At 47.2% G+C, this 13902-nt stretch overlaps 1 protein-coding gene, 1 long non-coding RNA gene and 1 pseudogene across 2 annotated transcripts in view; 2 read left to right on the top strand and 1 right to left on the bottom strand.

The window, feature by feature from the left end:
* Window positions 1–13902, top strand: part of LOC141131965 (F-actin-capping protein subunit alpha-2-like) — a 57054-nt gene that overhangs the window by 32728 nt on the left and 10424 nt on the right. The window lies entirely within an intron of this gene.
* Window positions 4022–13505, top strand: LOC141131966 (uncharacterized). The gene is made up of 2 exons (XR_012242845.1): window positions 4022–8761; window positions 8795–13505. It is a non-coding gene; the product is annotated as an uncharacterized lncRNA (long non-coding RNA).
* Window positions 12993–13125, bottom strand: LOC141135835 (U2 spliceosomal RNA; annotated as a pseudogene).

Here is a 13902-nt window from a genome sequence, read left to right as displayed (position 1 = left end):
AAGGGTTTAATGCTTAAAGAGTAAAATCAGTCTGTATATGCAGCATAGCATGTTTGTTATACTCATTGTGGAACTTAAGGGGTTAATCCTCTGCATTGTGTAAAAAGGCTGTTTTATCCTGTATGCATAGATCTACCCCCCCCCCCCCCCCCCCTTTTTGCACTGTATCTGGGGAAGGCCAGCTAACACAGGCACATTAGCCAACCTGCACATGCTCAGTTGCGTCTTTTATGCTGGAGAGAACAGTTACTTTGTTCTCAGAGATAGCCAGGTCACATGATATTGGCATCATACATGTGGGTGTGTATACAGGCTGCAGTGGAAATCTCCTTCCTGAACTCATAGCACTGGATAAACTGTGCAGTTTATCATGTAACCGTGATGTACAGATCATCCAAAAAGGTATATAGTGGCAGTATTTTAATGTAAAAAGAAGATTTAGAAGCTGTGACACTGGGGGGGGGGCGGATGGACTATTTTCATATTACTGGGTTTAGTAACACTTTTTAAGGCTTCATGTGCACTAGCATCTTCTAAACTTGAGTTCAGGACCTTTTTGGTGTGTGTGTGTGTGTGTGTGTGTGTGTGTGTGTGTGTGTGTGTGTTGTTTTTGTTTTATTAGTTTTTTGTTTTTTTGTTTGTTTTTTTTTTACACCGATGCTCCTAAACTCAACTCCATAAAAGCCTATGTGTCAATGTACACAACAGGATTTTTAAAACTGCTTACCTGTAAAATCCTTTTCTTTGAAGTACATCACGGGACACAGCGCCATAGTAATTACTATGTGGGTTATAGGCCACCTTCAGGTGATGGACACTGGCATACCCTAAACAGGAAGTTGCCTCCCTATATAACCCCTCCCATACCGGGAGTACCTCAGTTTTGTAGCAAAGCAATACACGTGTATACTAGAAAGAGGGGCGGGACCTCTGTGTCCCGTGATGTACTTCAAAGAAAAGGATTTTACAGGTAAGCTGTTATAAAAGTACTATTTTCTTAATCGTACATCACGGGACAGAGAGCCATAGTAATTACTATGTGGGATGTCCGAGAGCAATGCCAACTGAGGGGAGGGAGACAACAAAAGTAGGGCACCATGAGACCAGAGGACTTATACTGATGCCTGCAGCACACTGCGACTAAAGGCGACATCCTCATGTCTTTTTACATCCACCTGAATCTGGTAAATGTATGGATTGAAGACCAAGATGCAGCCTTGCAGATTTGAGCCATGGAGGCTTGGTGATGCACGGCCCACGAAGCACTAACAGCCCTAGTGGAGTGTGCTTTGATTTGAGAGGGTGGACACTACCTCTTTAAACCATAAGCTTGAACGCTTACTTGTTGAATCTATTTAGAAATAGTAGATTTCGATGCTGCCTGTCCTCTCTTAGGACCTTCAGGCAACACAAACAAAACATCAGTTTTCTGAATCTGAGCAGTCGCCTTTAAGTAGACTTTGACTGCTCTCATCACATCAAGAGGATGTAGTGATTTTTCTTCCATAGAACAGGGTTCTGGAAAAAATGAAGGTAGAACAATATCCTGGTTTAGATAAAAACCTGACACTTACCTTCGGTAGAAAGTTAGGATGAGGACACAATACTACCTTATCCTTGTGAATAATAATATGGTTCTTTACAAGAAAGAGCAGCCAACTCTGATACCCTTCTTGCAGAAGATATGGTTACCAGAAAAACTCATTTCCTTGTCAAAAAGGACTAAGGGAATATGTTGTATCGGCTCAAAAAAGGCTGTTTTTGTAATGCCGACAGAACTAATTAGAGTCCCAAGGGTTCAGGGGTGACCTAACCGGAGGATTAAGCCGTGTTACCCCCTGAATAGAGCTATGAAGCAAAGAATGCAAAGCAAGTGGTCGTTGAAATAATACCGATAAGGCTGAGATCTGTCCTTTTGAAGGTACTGAAGGCCAGCTTTATTTCTAACCCCATCTGCAGAAAGTCATTCTACCTATGACATACTTCCTGGGGTGCCAATCCCTGGGTTCACACCAGAAGACATGCCTTCCAGACTCTATAATATATGATTATGGAGGCCGGCTTCCTTGCATTAACCAAGGTAGATGTTAGTGAACCTGACAGCCCACGCTTCTTTAGAATGTGGGTCTCAATAGCCAAACCGTTAAATTTAGCGTTTGTAAGGTAAGATGGAATACCGGACCTTGCGAGATAAGGTCTGGACATGGTGGTAGGGTCCATGGGACCCCTACCGCCATCCTTATGATCTCTGCATACCAAGGTCTCCTGGGCCACAAGAATCAGACTTCCCTTCCTGCTTGATCCTGCGAAGAAGTCGTGGACACAGGCAGAAAAGGAGGCAGTGCATAAATCAGTAAAACTGATTCCACGGGAACACCAAGGCACCTGTTCCGCATGCTAGCGGATCCTTTGTTCTTGACGCAAAGTTGTCGATCTCTTTGAACCTGGACGCAAACAGATCTACGTCTGGGACCCCCCATCTTTAACATATTGTCAGGAAGATATCGGGGTGAAGGAACCATTCTACCGGGAACAACTGCTGGTGACACAAATGGACCGCTTGCCGATTTTCTATTCCTAGAATGTAAAACTGCCGATAGGCAAGGTACATTGTTTTCTGCCCAAGATAGGATATGATTCACCTCTCTCTGGGCTGCACAACTTCTTGTGCCCCCTTGATGATTGATATAGGCCACTGCTGTGGCATTGTTGGATTGGATCCTGACAGGACAGCTCTGTAAACTAAACGTCCAGGCCCTCAGGGCCAAGCGCTCTGCCCGAATCTCTAGAATGTTAATGGGCAAGGTCATTTCTGATCTGGACCACTTCTCTTGAACAGTTGCCTCTTCCAGGACTGCTCCCCAACCTAAAAAAAGGTTGGCGTATGTTGTTACCACGTTCCAGGTAACTAGTGGGAAGGATTTTCCCTTTTGCAGATTTTTGGTTATCAACCACATACTGAGGCTCCGGTGTACCTTTGGAGTCAGACACACTGGAAAATCTAAAGCTTGGACCTTCTTGTTCCAAGCCAATAGGATACTGTTTTGCAGCAGCCTCGAATGAAACTGAGCATAAGGAATGGCCTCGAACAAAGCCACCATCTTTCCCAACAACCTCATGCAAAGCCGAATCAAAGGATTCTTCTTTGCCATGACCACCTGAATCAGTTCCTTTTATAGCGCTGATCTTTCTCTAGGTTGAGAATCCAACCTAAATATCCCAGGTAGTTCACTGTATGGTGACCATACTTTGGTCTAAGCGGGCTGCCGACTGGTCTATCAAGAGCAGATTATCTAGGTAAGCTATAATCGTTATACCTTGGGCCCTTAATCTGGCTAGAGGAGGGGCCAGAACCTTTGTGAACACTCAAGGTGCAGTAGCTAGACCGAAAAGCAGAGCTACAAACTGAAAATTAAGATTTTCTACCTTAAAAAGTAGATATTTCTAGTAAGCGGGGAAATAGGCCCATGGAGGTATGCACCCTTGATGTGTCGATTGACGTCAAAAGTTCTCCTCGTAGGATGGAGACAACTGATTGGATTGACTCCAATGCGAAAGAGCGGATATTCAGGAACCGGTTTAGATTCTTGAGATCCAGAATGGGTTTGACATCTCCATTCGGTTTTGCCGTGAAAAAAGGTTTGAATAAAACCCCAACCCCTGGTGTTTCATGGGGACCACCATGACCACTTTTTGCCAAAAGATGGTCTAATGCTAGAAAGAGACACTTCTTTTTCTCTGGATCCTTAGGAACATTTGATCTGAGAAAACGAGGAGACAGGAACTCTTGGAACTCCAGTTTGTACCCTAGAGTTATTGAAGAAGCCACCCATCTGTCTCGACACCCTTTCTGCCAGACCCTTGAGAACTGCAAAAGTCCCCCCCCCCCCCCCCACTCGAGCGAGCGGGGGCACCCAGTCATAAGGAGGCTTTAGTATTTTGTTTTGTAGGTTTCCTCCCCCAAGACTTCTTTTGTCCCTGGGGTTGTCCCTGAGGATTACCTCTTGAACTTGACAGCAGAAGCCGTCATGACTGCCTGGAGGCTGATGCCCCTGGCACTGGAGAAGGAGCTTGTTTAAATGAAATAAATTTACTCCTTTTCTTAAATGGCAAAGGGGTACTTTTTCCACTAGACATTCTTTGGATGTATTGTCCAAAACATCCCAAACAGCCATTTCACCGCAGAAAGGAAAACCTACTAGCCAGGAGTTTTTTGCATGATGCTTCGGCTGACCAATTTTTCAACCATAGTATTCTATACATTCGTGTAATAAAATATTTCACATGTACCAGCCAGCGAAAGGCGTGAGGCCTGAAAGAGAATCTCTCATAGTGTCTATTGCAAACATAAAGCTACTAGGAGCTTGCCAGATCGTGGGCCTGCTGAACAGAGATAACCTTGAGCACCTGTTTAAACTGGTCTCTCAAGGATTGACATATAACAAATACTGTCAACACAGGCTGAGACACTCAACCTGCCAGAGAAAACAATGTTTTTTTAATAGGAATTCCAAACTAAGCATTTGAGCATTGTCTACCGGAAAAGTCCAAACTTTTATTCAGAAGATATAGCAGCGTCAATTGCTGGTATCCTTAGTAAATTTTTTCCTCCATAGGATAAAGTGTGAAAACTTTTTAGGAGGGAAAAAAATGCTTATCTGGGTGATCCCACTCAGAATACATAAGTCTTTCTAGCAATGAATGGACCGGAAAGGCATGCGCAACTTGAGGAGGTTTTAGCGAACCCAAACAAGAAGTGAACACTCAGTTAAGGGTAGCATAAATGTGGAGTGGACCAATTCAGTAAGAAATTGCACCCACAATCTCGGATTGTGAAGCTGATCCATCCGCATTTGACCCCTCAGAAGAGGAGTCATCAGCCTCTTCACAGTCCCCTGAGAGAAAATAATCTTTCTTTCTCGTACATCACGGGACACAGAGCCACAGTAATATCTGATGGGTTATAGGGTATCACTAGGTGATTGGACACTGGTACACCCTAACCAGGAAGTTCAACCCCCTATATAATCCCTCCCCCTACAGGGATACCTCAGTTTTTTTGCCAGTGTCTTAAGTGTTGGACGTGTAAAGATGTCCTGTGCTGAGCTCCAAAGGGAATATCCTATATCCTATACTGGGGCAAGCCAGGCGAACCAGGTCCATTTCAAAGTGTCCTTTCTAGGCCGAATTGGATGGTACCCGGGCCTTGTGTCCGAAGAAACAAGGTTTTACCTGTAACACTTACTCTTTTTAGAGAGCTGGACCCCGCATTTCAGAAAATTGTTTTTTCTAGCCTTATTTCTGGCCGGGTGCTTTACAGGCCCAGAACTGCGGATCCCCCTATCGGTAGGGGGCCCTAGTCTCTGAAGGTTTTTCCAAAAGGAGCCCACCGTGAGAGGTGAAGATTGGGTCTGTATAACAGAACCCTGCGGCTGGATAAGGTAAGGGAGATTCCACAGAATTTTTTATTTCTAGTAGGTTTCTCCTTTAAGTAAATGCATTCTATGCCAATTGTCGCCACCGGGGGCTGCCAGGAGCACATACCTTCTCACGCTAACTGTCTCGATGTTCACGCTGCACAAGCTCCTCCAGCTGAGCTCCAGGTAGGATGGGATGGGGGCTCTCCTCTGGATATTCCCCCCAGAATAGGGGAAGGCCGCAGGTGGTCTGTAAGGTGGTAGTATACCGCACTATCGCCGCCGCCATTGCCACATGCAGGCCCCATCACTGCAGGCCTCTCTCCTTCCTTCCCCACCCCCAGCCTTTCCTCCACGCCTAACCCAGAGGGTCGGCTCGCGCGGGAAGCGCACGTTTGTTTGAAAACGAGGGGGGGGGGGGGGAGCATCAGCGCGGCGTCCAGCGTGCTTAGACACCCACATTGCCAGCTGCAAGGCTATAAAAGGCACACTTTACAGGTGCACACAGCCTTTTGGAGGGACACAGAGCTGACGGTCGCATGTAAGGTGGGACACAGGCATTCTCCTAGGCAGCATTTATTAAGGAAACACTAGACTGGGCATTGGTAGCAGGGTTGTTGCTAAGACTACATCACTCAGCAGTCAGTGTTCATTTTGTGATACCTCCACCTTGTTGCTTTGCACTATGGGTAGAAGAGGTTCAAAAACCCCAAGAACCAGAGACTCTAGGGGATCTTCTTCGGGTTCTGAGGGCCCCCTGTCTGCAGCATCCTCCCCCCCTGAGGGGCCAGGGACGGCTAGCCAGAGAGAGCCGTTGGGGTCAGGGGCTACACCTGCTTCTGGCACTTCAGCCCCTGTATACATTACACAGGAGGTTTTCTCCTCAACCATTAATGGTTTAGAGGAAAGATTAATGGCCGTGATTACATCTTCACTCAGTGGAAGAAAACGCACTAGGCTTTCCTCTGCTACCCAGGACCCTCAGGCAGAGGAGCTCTGGGATAAGGGAGAAGAATCCCTTTCAGAGGATCAGGATGGGACGGATGATTCCTCTTCTGAGGAATCAGGTGGAGAAGGGCCCTCTTCAGCTTCTCAGGATGAGAAAGTCTTAGTGCAGATCCTTGCTGGATTGGTCCGCTCCACATTTAAATTGCCCGTATCTGAAGCAGTTAAAGAACCCTCTTCTTCTTTGGGGTCACTGAAGCCTCCTCAAACGGCACTAATTTACTTGAAAAGCTCCTTTATTCTGAGTGGGATCAACCAGATAAACGTTTTTTTCCACCGAAAAAGTTTTCAACACTTTATCCTATGGAAGAAAAGTTTATTAAGATGTGGGGAATACCGGCCGTTGATGCCGCCATTTCCTCCGTAAATAAAAGTCTGACTTGTCCTGTAGACAATGCTCAGATGCTCAGGGATCCTGTGGATAAAAAGATGGAATCCCTGTTGAAGGATGTTTTCGCCTTAGCAGGTTCAGTGGCTCAACCTGCAGTAGCAGCGATTGGAGTCTGTCAATACTTAAGAGACCATGTTAAGAAGGTCATCAAAGTTTTACCTGAACCACAGGCCCAGGGGTTGGCTAACCTTCCAGCGGCCTTATGTTTTGCTGTTGATGCCATCAGAGATTCTATCATGCAAACCTCTCGTCTTTCACTTGGGTTGGTGCATATGCGTAGAATCTTATGGTTAAAAAATTGGTCAGCTGAAGCACCATGTAAGAAGCTCCTGGCTGGGTTTCCATTTCGTGGTGCAAGGGTGTTTGGAGAAGACTTGAATAACTATATCCAAAGGATCTCTAGTGGGAAAAGCACTCTTTTACCTGTTAAGAGAAAGAGTAAGCGTCCCTCTTTCAAACGGACTCTTTCCCCAGCGCCAGGGGCATCAGCCTCCAGGCAGTCGCGGTGGCCTCCTCCGTCTGGGTCAAGAAACAAGAGTCAACCCCAGGGACAAAAGAAGTCCTGGGGGAAGAAGTCTACTAGACAAGACACTAAGGTCTCTTTATGAGGGGGCGCCCCCGCTCGCTCGAGTGGGGGGAAGACTGCTACAGTTCTCAAAGCTCTGGCAGGAGGACTTCCAGGACAGATAGGTAATCTCCACAGTAACCTTAGGTTACAAACTGGAGTTCCAAGAATTTCCCTCTCCTCGTTTCCTCAGATCAAATGTCCCCAGGGATCCAGAGAAAAAGCAGTCGCTCCTTCTAGCGTTAGAGCGTCTTTTGTCGCAAGAGGTCATTATGGTGGTTCCCACGAAGGATCAAGGATCGGTGTTCTATTCCAACCTTTTTATGGTCCTAAAGCCAAATGGGGATGTCAGACCCATTCTGAATCGATTCCTAAGGATTCGGTCCTTCCGCATGGAATCAATTCGGACAGTAGTCTCCATCCTGCAGGGAGAAGAATTTCTGGCATCGATAGACATCAGAGATGCATATCTGCATGTGCCCATTTTTCCTGCTCAACAGAAGTTTCTGCGCTTCGAGATAGGAGGGCGCCATTTCCAGTTTGTGGCTCTGCCTTTCAGGATAGCCACTGCACCTCGAGTGTTTACAAAGATCTTGGCTCCTCCTCTGGCCAGATAAAGGGCTCATGGTATAACTGTCACAGCATACCTAGACGACCTGCTCTTGATAGACCGGTCGGTAGCCTCTTTGAACGGGAGCTTGAGGACCACAGTCAAGTATCTGGAACACCTAGGTTGGATTCTCAACCTAGAAAAAATCTTTCCTAAAACCTGCAAGAAGACTGGAGTATTTGGGTCTGATCATAGGTACAAGCCAGGAGAAAGTATTTCTACCTCAGACAAAGATCACTGCTTTAAGGGAGCTGATTCTGGTAGTCAGGACCAAGAAGGGTCCTTCTGTCCGCCTTTGTATGAGGCTGCTAGGAAAGATGGTGTCTTCATTCGAAGCAGTTCCCTATGCTCAGTTTCATTCAAGACTGCTGCAACACAGTATCCTGTCGGCCTGGAACAAGAAGGTTCAGGCATTCGACTTTCCGATGCACCTGTCTCAGGCTGTGGGTCAGAGCCTCAATTGGTGGTTAATACCCGAAAACCTGCAGAAGGGGAAATCCTTTCTACCGGTTACCTAGACGGTGGTAACAACGGATGCCAGTCTTTCGGGTTGGGGAGCAGTTCTGGAACAGTCTGCGGTCCAGGGGATATGGTCCAAATCCGAGAGGACCTTACCCATCAACATTCTGGAGATCCGTGCGGTATATCTAGCCCTAAAAGCCTGGACTCTCAGGCTACAGGGTTGCCCAGTCAGGATCCAGTCTGACAATGCCACAGCAGTGGCTTATATCAATCATCAGGGAGGCACCAGGAGCCGAGCTGCTCAAAGAGAGGTGACCCAGATCTTAGTCTGGGCAGAGAAGCAGGTGCCATGCATATAGGCAGTTTTCATTCCAGGGATAGAGAACTGGCAGGCGGATTATTTAAGTTGCCAGCAGTTACTCCCAGGGGAATGGTCTCTGCATCCCGACGTCTTTTTGGGCCATATGCCAAAGATGGGGGGTCCTAGATGTAGATCTCTTTGCATCCAGATTCAACAAAAAGATAGACAGATTTGTAGCAAGGACAAAGGATCCTCTTGCATACGGGACGGATGCGTTGGTGATTCCGTGGCATCGTTTCTCACTGATTTATGCATTCCCGCCTATTCTGCTACTGCCGTAACTTCTTCGCAGGGTCAGGCAGGAAAGGAAGTCGGTACTTCTGGTAGCTCCCGCCTGGCCCAGGAGGACATGGTATGCAGAAATAGTAAGGATGACGGTGGGTTCCCCATGGACCCTACCGTTACGCCCAGACCTGTTGTCTCAAGGTCCAGTGTTCCATCCTGCCTTACAAACGCTAAATTTGACGGTTTGGCTATTGAAACCCACATTCTGAAGAATCGTGGGCTTTCAGGTCCTGTGATATCTTCCTTGATCAATGCAAGGAAGCCAGCTTCCAGGGTAATTTATCATAGAGTCTGGAAAGCTTATGTATCCTGGTGTGAATCCAGGGGTTGGCATCCCAGAAAATATGTGATAGGTAGAATTCTTGATTTTCTACAATTGGGGTTAGAGATGAAGCTAGCCTTGAGTACCATCAAGGGCCAGGTCTCGGCCTTATCGGTATTATTTCAACGGCCACTTGCTTCACATTCTTTGGTCCGAAATTTTTTGCAGGGGGTGACGCGTCTTAATCCTCCGGTTAAGGCGCCCCTAGACCCCTTGGACTTAAATTTGGTTCTGTCTGTTTTACAGAAACAGTCTTTTGAACCAATACGTTAGATTAATTTGGTCTTGTTGACAAGAAAGTTAATTTTTCTGGTAGCCATTTCTTCTGCTAGAAGAGTATCAGAATTAGCAGCTCTTTCCTGTAAAAAACCTTATTTGATTGTACACAAGGATAGAGTGGTATCCTAGTTTTTTACCGAAGGTGGTTTCAGATTTTCATCTAAACCAAGATATTGTTCTGCCTTCCTTTTTTCCAGATTCCTGTTCTTCGGAAGAAAGGTCACTGCATTCTTTGGATGTAGTAAGAGCAGTCAAGGCCTATCGGGAAGCAACGGCTCAGATTCGCAAAATGGATGTTTTGTTCGTGCTGCCAGAGGGTCCCAATAGAGGACAGGCAACGTCAAAGGCTACCATTTCTAAATGGTTTCGACATATGATTATTCAAGCTTACGATTTGAAACAGAAGATTCCTCCATTTCAGATCAAGGCACATTCTACAAGAGCTATTGGTGCTTCTTGGGCAGTGCATCACCGGGCCTCTATGGCTCAAATCTTCAAGGCCGCAACCTGGTCTTCAGTCCATACATTCACCAGATTTTATCAGGTGGATGTGGGAAGGCATGAGGATATCGCCTTTGGGCGTAGTGTGCTGCAGGCAGCGGTACAGGGTCCTCAGGTCTGATTGCACCCTACTTGGTTGTGGTTCCCCTCCCCTCAGATAGCATTGCTCTGGGACATCCCATCAGTTATTACTGTGGCTCTGTGTCCCGTGATGTACGAGAAAGAAAATAGGATTTTTTATAACAGCTTACCTGTAAAATCCTTTTCTTTTGATGTACATCACGGGACACAGAGGTCCCACCCCTCTTCTAATACACTTATATTGCTTTTCTACAAAACTGAGGTATCCCTGTAGGGGGAGGGATTATAAAGGGGGTTGAACTTCCTGGTTAGGGTGTGCCAGTGTCCAATCACCTAGTGATACCCTATAACCCATCAGTTATTACTGTGGCTCTGTGTCCCGTGATGTACATCAAAAGAAAAGGATTTTACAGGTAAGCTGTTATAAAAAATCCTATTTTTCCTGCCCCCAGATCCTCAGTTTGAGTGTCCTGAGTAATGGAAGGGAACCAATCGCATTTTATCCCACTCTGGGATGCGATTTAAAGCTGCTAACCTTTCTTCCAATCTTATCATGGCTGAGGGGAAAAAAACCTTTTTGCATTTAGTAATATAGACAGGGGCTGCAGTGTTGGAATCAGTTGCAAACATTTCATGGCCCCCGATGGCTCACTCTAACCAGCCACCCCAGAACTCTCAGGGGAGGATGCCATTGTAGAGATGAGTTTTAGGCTTTTCAGAGCTTGCGGGAGACCCTTTTAGCCCTTTTTTGGGGTGTTTCTACCTCCCCTTCTGACCATAGCCTGATGCATAAATGCAGAGGTACCACCAGAAGAAATCGCACTGCTTGCACAATAGTCCAGCAACTGCCGCTGCTATTAACGCTCAGCCTGATGCTTTTAGTAAATGTGCCAAGGGAATGCCTGTGTCACCAACCTCTTACATGCCCCTTTTTGCTCTGGTGTCCCTCCAACAGCTGCAGGCAGCAAAAATGGAGCTTTTAAACCTACTGCTGCCCCTTCCGTCACATCGTGCCCCCCTCTTTTCAAAGAGAATTTTCCCATGCGAGGCCAACGAACATGTGTCCACTCTACGTTTCTGCTTGCAGGCTTTGGGCCTCACGTTTTTCACCTGCAAGGAGGTTCCACATGTGCAGTTCCACACTTAAGTTCTGCCGAAGGCAATTCTATCTCTATGGGACAGGTCCCCTTCATCGTTGGCAAGACAGATTGATGTGAGACAGTCAGTCAAGTCCTCCCTTCGCTGATGGCATTGTTCGTTCCTCTTCATTGCTTGGGGGGGTGACAGATCAGCAGCCATCCCAGGGCCTCCGGATGAGCAGGACTCTCAGTTGGCTATCAATGTCCTGGAGCTACAGGTGATCGGGTTTGGTCTTTTCTGTTGGCTGGAGCATCTTTAGGGATGACCAATTGAAGGGGGCCACAGTGGTGGCCTATGTCACTCACCAGGGCGGAATAAGTAGTTTGGTAGCAGTGCTGGATGTTTGGTGGGCAGAGCTTCATGTCCCTGCTCCCTTTTTTTTAATTTAATTCTTTATTTAGTGGTATGTGACATACAATGAAAAGATAATTTCACAGAATAGGTGGTCCATACAATATAGCATACAAAGGATCAGCATCTAATTGCTGCTTACTCAAGATATGGACTCTCAGGGTAATTACAGGGGAATAGAACCGTAAGTGTGCAGGGTACCCAGGTATCCCTTTAAAATTATCGGCCGTCTCTTAGTCTGAAAGCCTATGGCGTGCATAACACACCCAAAAAACTTCACCCGGTTGGTCACAAAAAAGTGCAACGGGTACACAGACGTGCCAATTCCCTGATCCCCCAGGGCGTTAGGCTCCAGACGGGGACAAAGGTACTTTACAATGGTCTATCTGGCCGAAACCAGACAGACCACGTTCTCTGGGGGGTCTGCCGACACAGAACCCACTCAAGTACTAGGTGGGGCTCCCCCGAAGGGAGATCCCATGAGATAGGGCGAACTAAGCCAGAAGGCCATGTCCACCCCTTCCCAAGACTTTCAGGACTGGCCCGAGGACCCGTCCTTACTCGCCACACAGTGAGACAAACGTGTGCAAGACGTGACAAACATAGGTTTCAATCAAAAGAAAATAAATAAAAGAAAGTGGGGAGGGGATAGTGGAGAGGAGAGTGAAAAAGGTGGCCATTGTGTAAAACAATGACCAGGCCCTCTGGCCAGGAAAAAAAAATTCCTCTGGTCCCAGCCAAAAGGCCCAGCCAAAGAGGCAGGTGCTAAAAAAGCGTGTTTTTATGGTGCAGTGACCGTGGTGCCTCAAATCAAAGTGACTGCCACTCACAGTGATTTTATGGCACCCCTGGACTGCCACTCCAGGGGCACATACTCCATAGGCTTTCAAGACCAACCCTGGCCACCAACCCAGACCACAGCAGCCCCCACCCCAGGCAGGAAGGCATGGAGTTCTGGAATCTTGGTGAGAGCCCTTCACCATCAGGCCCCACCGTCGTTCCGTCCCTCCTACCTAATTACATTCGGGAAATACTGGCCGCTCCCCCGGTGGGAGAAAGGAGAGCCAGCGTTCTCTCCCGAATAACTGTCCGGAGCTAGAGCTGCCCCAATCCAGGCCAGAAGGCCAGGGTCCCGACCCTCCGGATCAGACCCCGTGGTTCTCCATCCCCATCAGAAGGCTTCCCTTTCGGCTACAAACCGCTCCGGGTCACCTTTTACTCCAGCAGGTTTTGCATAGCAACCGCTATCCCATCTCCATCTCGCCATGGATCAGGGACGGAAGCAAGCGCCACCTCCTGGAAACTGATAAGAACAGATACTACACTTGATCTTAGCCAAAAGGCAGAGAAGCGACCTTTGGCCGTCTTAGTGGTAATTCAGAGAGTATCTCTCAGAGTTGGGATCCGCTGTACATGGCCTGTGTCAGGTGTACGAGTAGTCGATGAGCCCTCTGAGGAGGTTAGGGAGACGTCTAAATGTAGAAGCATCATTAAAAGTAAAAGGCATAACAAAGTAATGGATGAGTTAAGGTAGTATGGAATCTAGGATCCGACATCTACCTTACCTGACCCTCTCAAAGCCCAACAGGTCCTAAAAAGGTTATTGTAACTACAATAGTCAAACAAATACTTTCCCCCCGCCAGCAGTGTGTGATGGGTCCATGACCTCCATCTGCATTTGTTTAGTGAGCCTGTCCATAGTGCTCCAACCTGGAAAAGAGAGACAAAAGAAAAATGGGGGGGGGGGCGCACACCCCACCCTGGTAATGGGTGCATTGTATATGCAAGAAGGCCTCTAGTATCGCCATTTGGGGTATACTGGGAAGTTGGCAGTTCAAGTCCCTCTAATTTGCATAGATGAGCAGGTGGACCCTAGTAGATGAGGTTAATGAGCATTCCTTGGTAGAGACAGGGCAAAGTAATGCAGTTAGAGAGGAGTGTTCACACACTACTTAGGAGGAGTCAGTTACCATTGTCGTCAGTTTGCATGTAGAGTCAAAAGACCAATTCCTGAAGAGCTTGAGATGGGCCTCTCTGGGGAAAGGAGACAGATCGTGTGTTCCTTGTATATAGGGACACCAATCGGTCACCTCCCCCAGTCAGTCCCCTCCCCCCACAATTAGAATTGCTCC

Source organism: Aquarana catesbeiana, linkage group LG03 (genome assembly GCF_042186555.1).
Source record: "Aquarana catesbeiana isolate 2022-GZ linkage group LG03, ASM4218655v1, whole genome shotgun sequence".
NCBI classification, from domain to species: Eukaryota; Metazoa; Chordata; class Amphibia; order Anura; family Ranidae; genus Aquarana; species Aquarana catesbeiana.
Note: the sequence above shows the minus strand (reverse complement) of the source record. Positions and strands in the feature narration are given on the sequence as shown.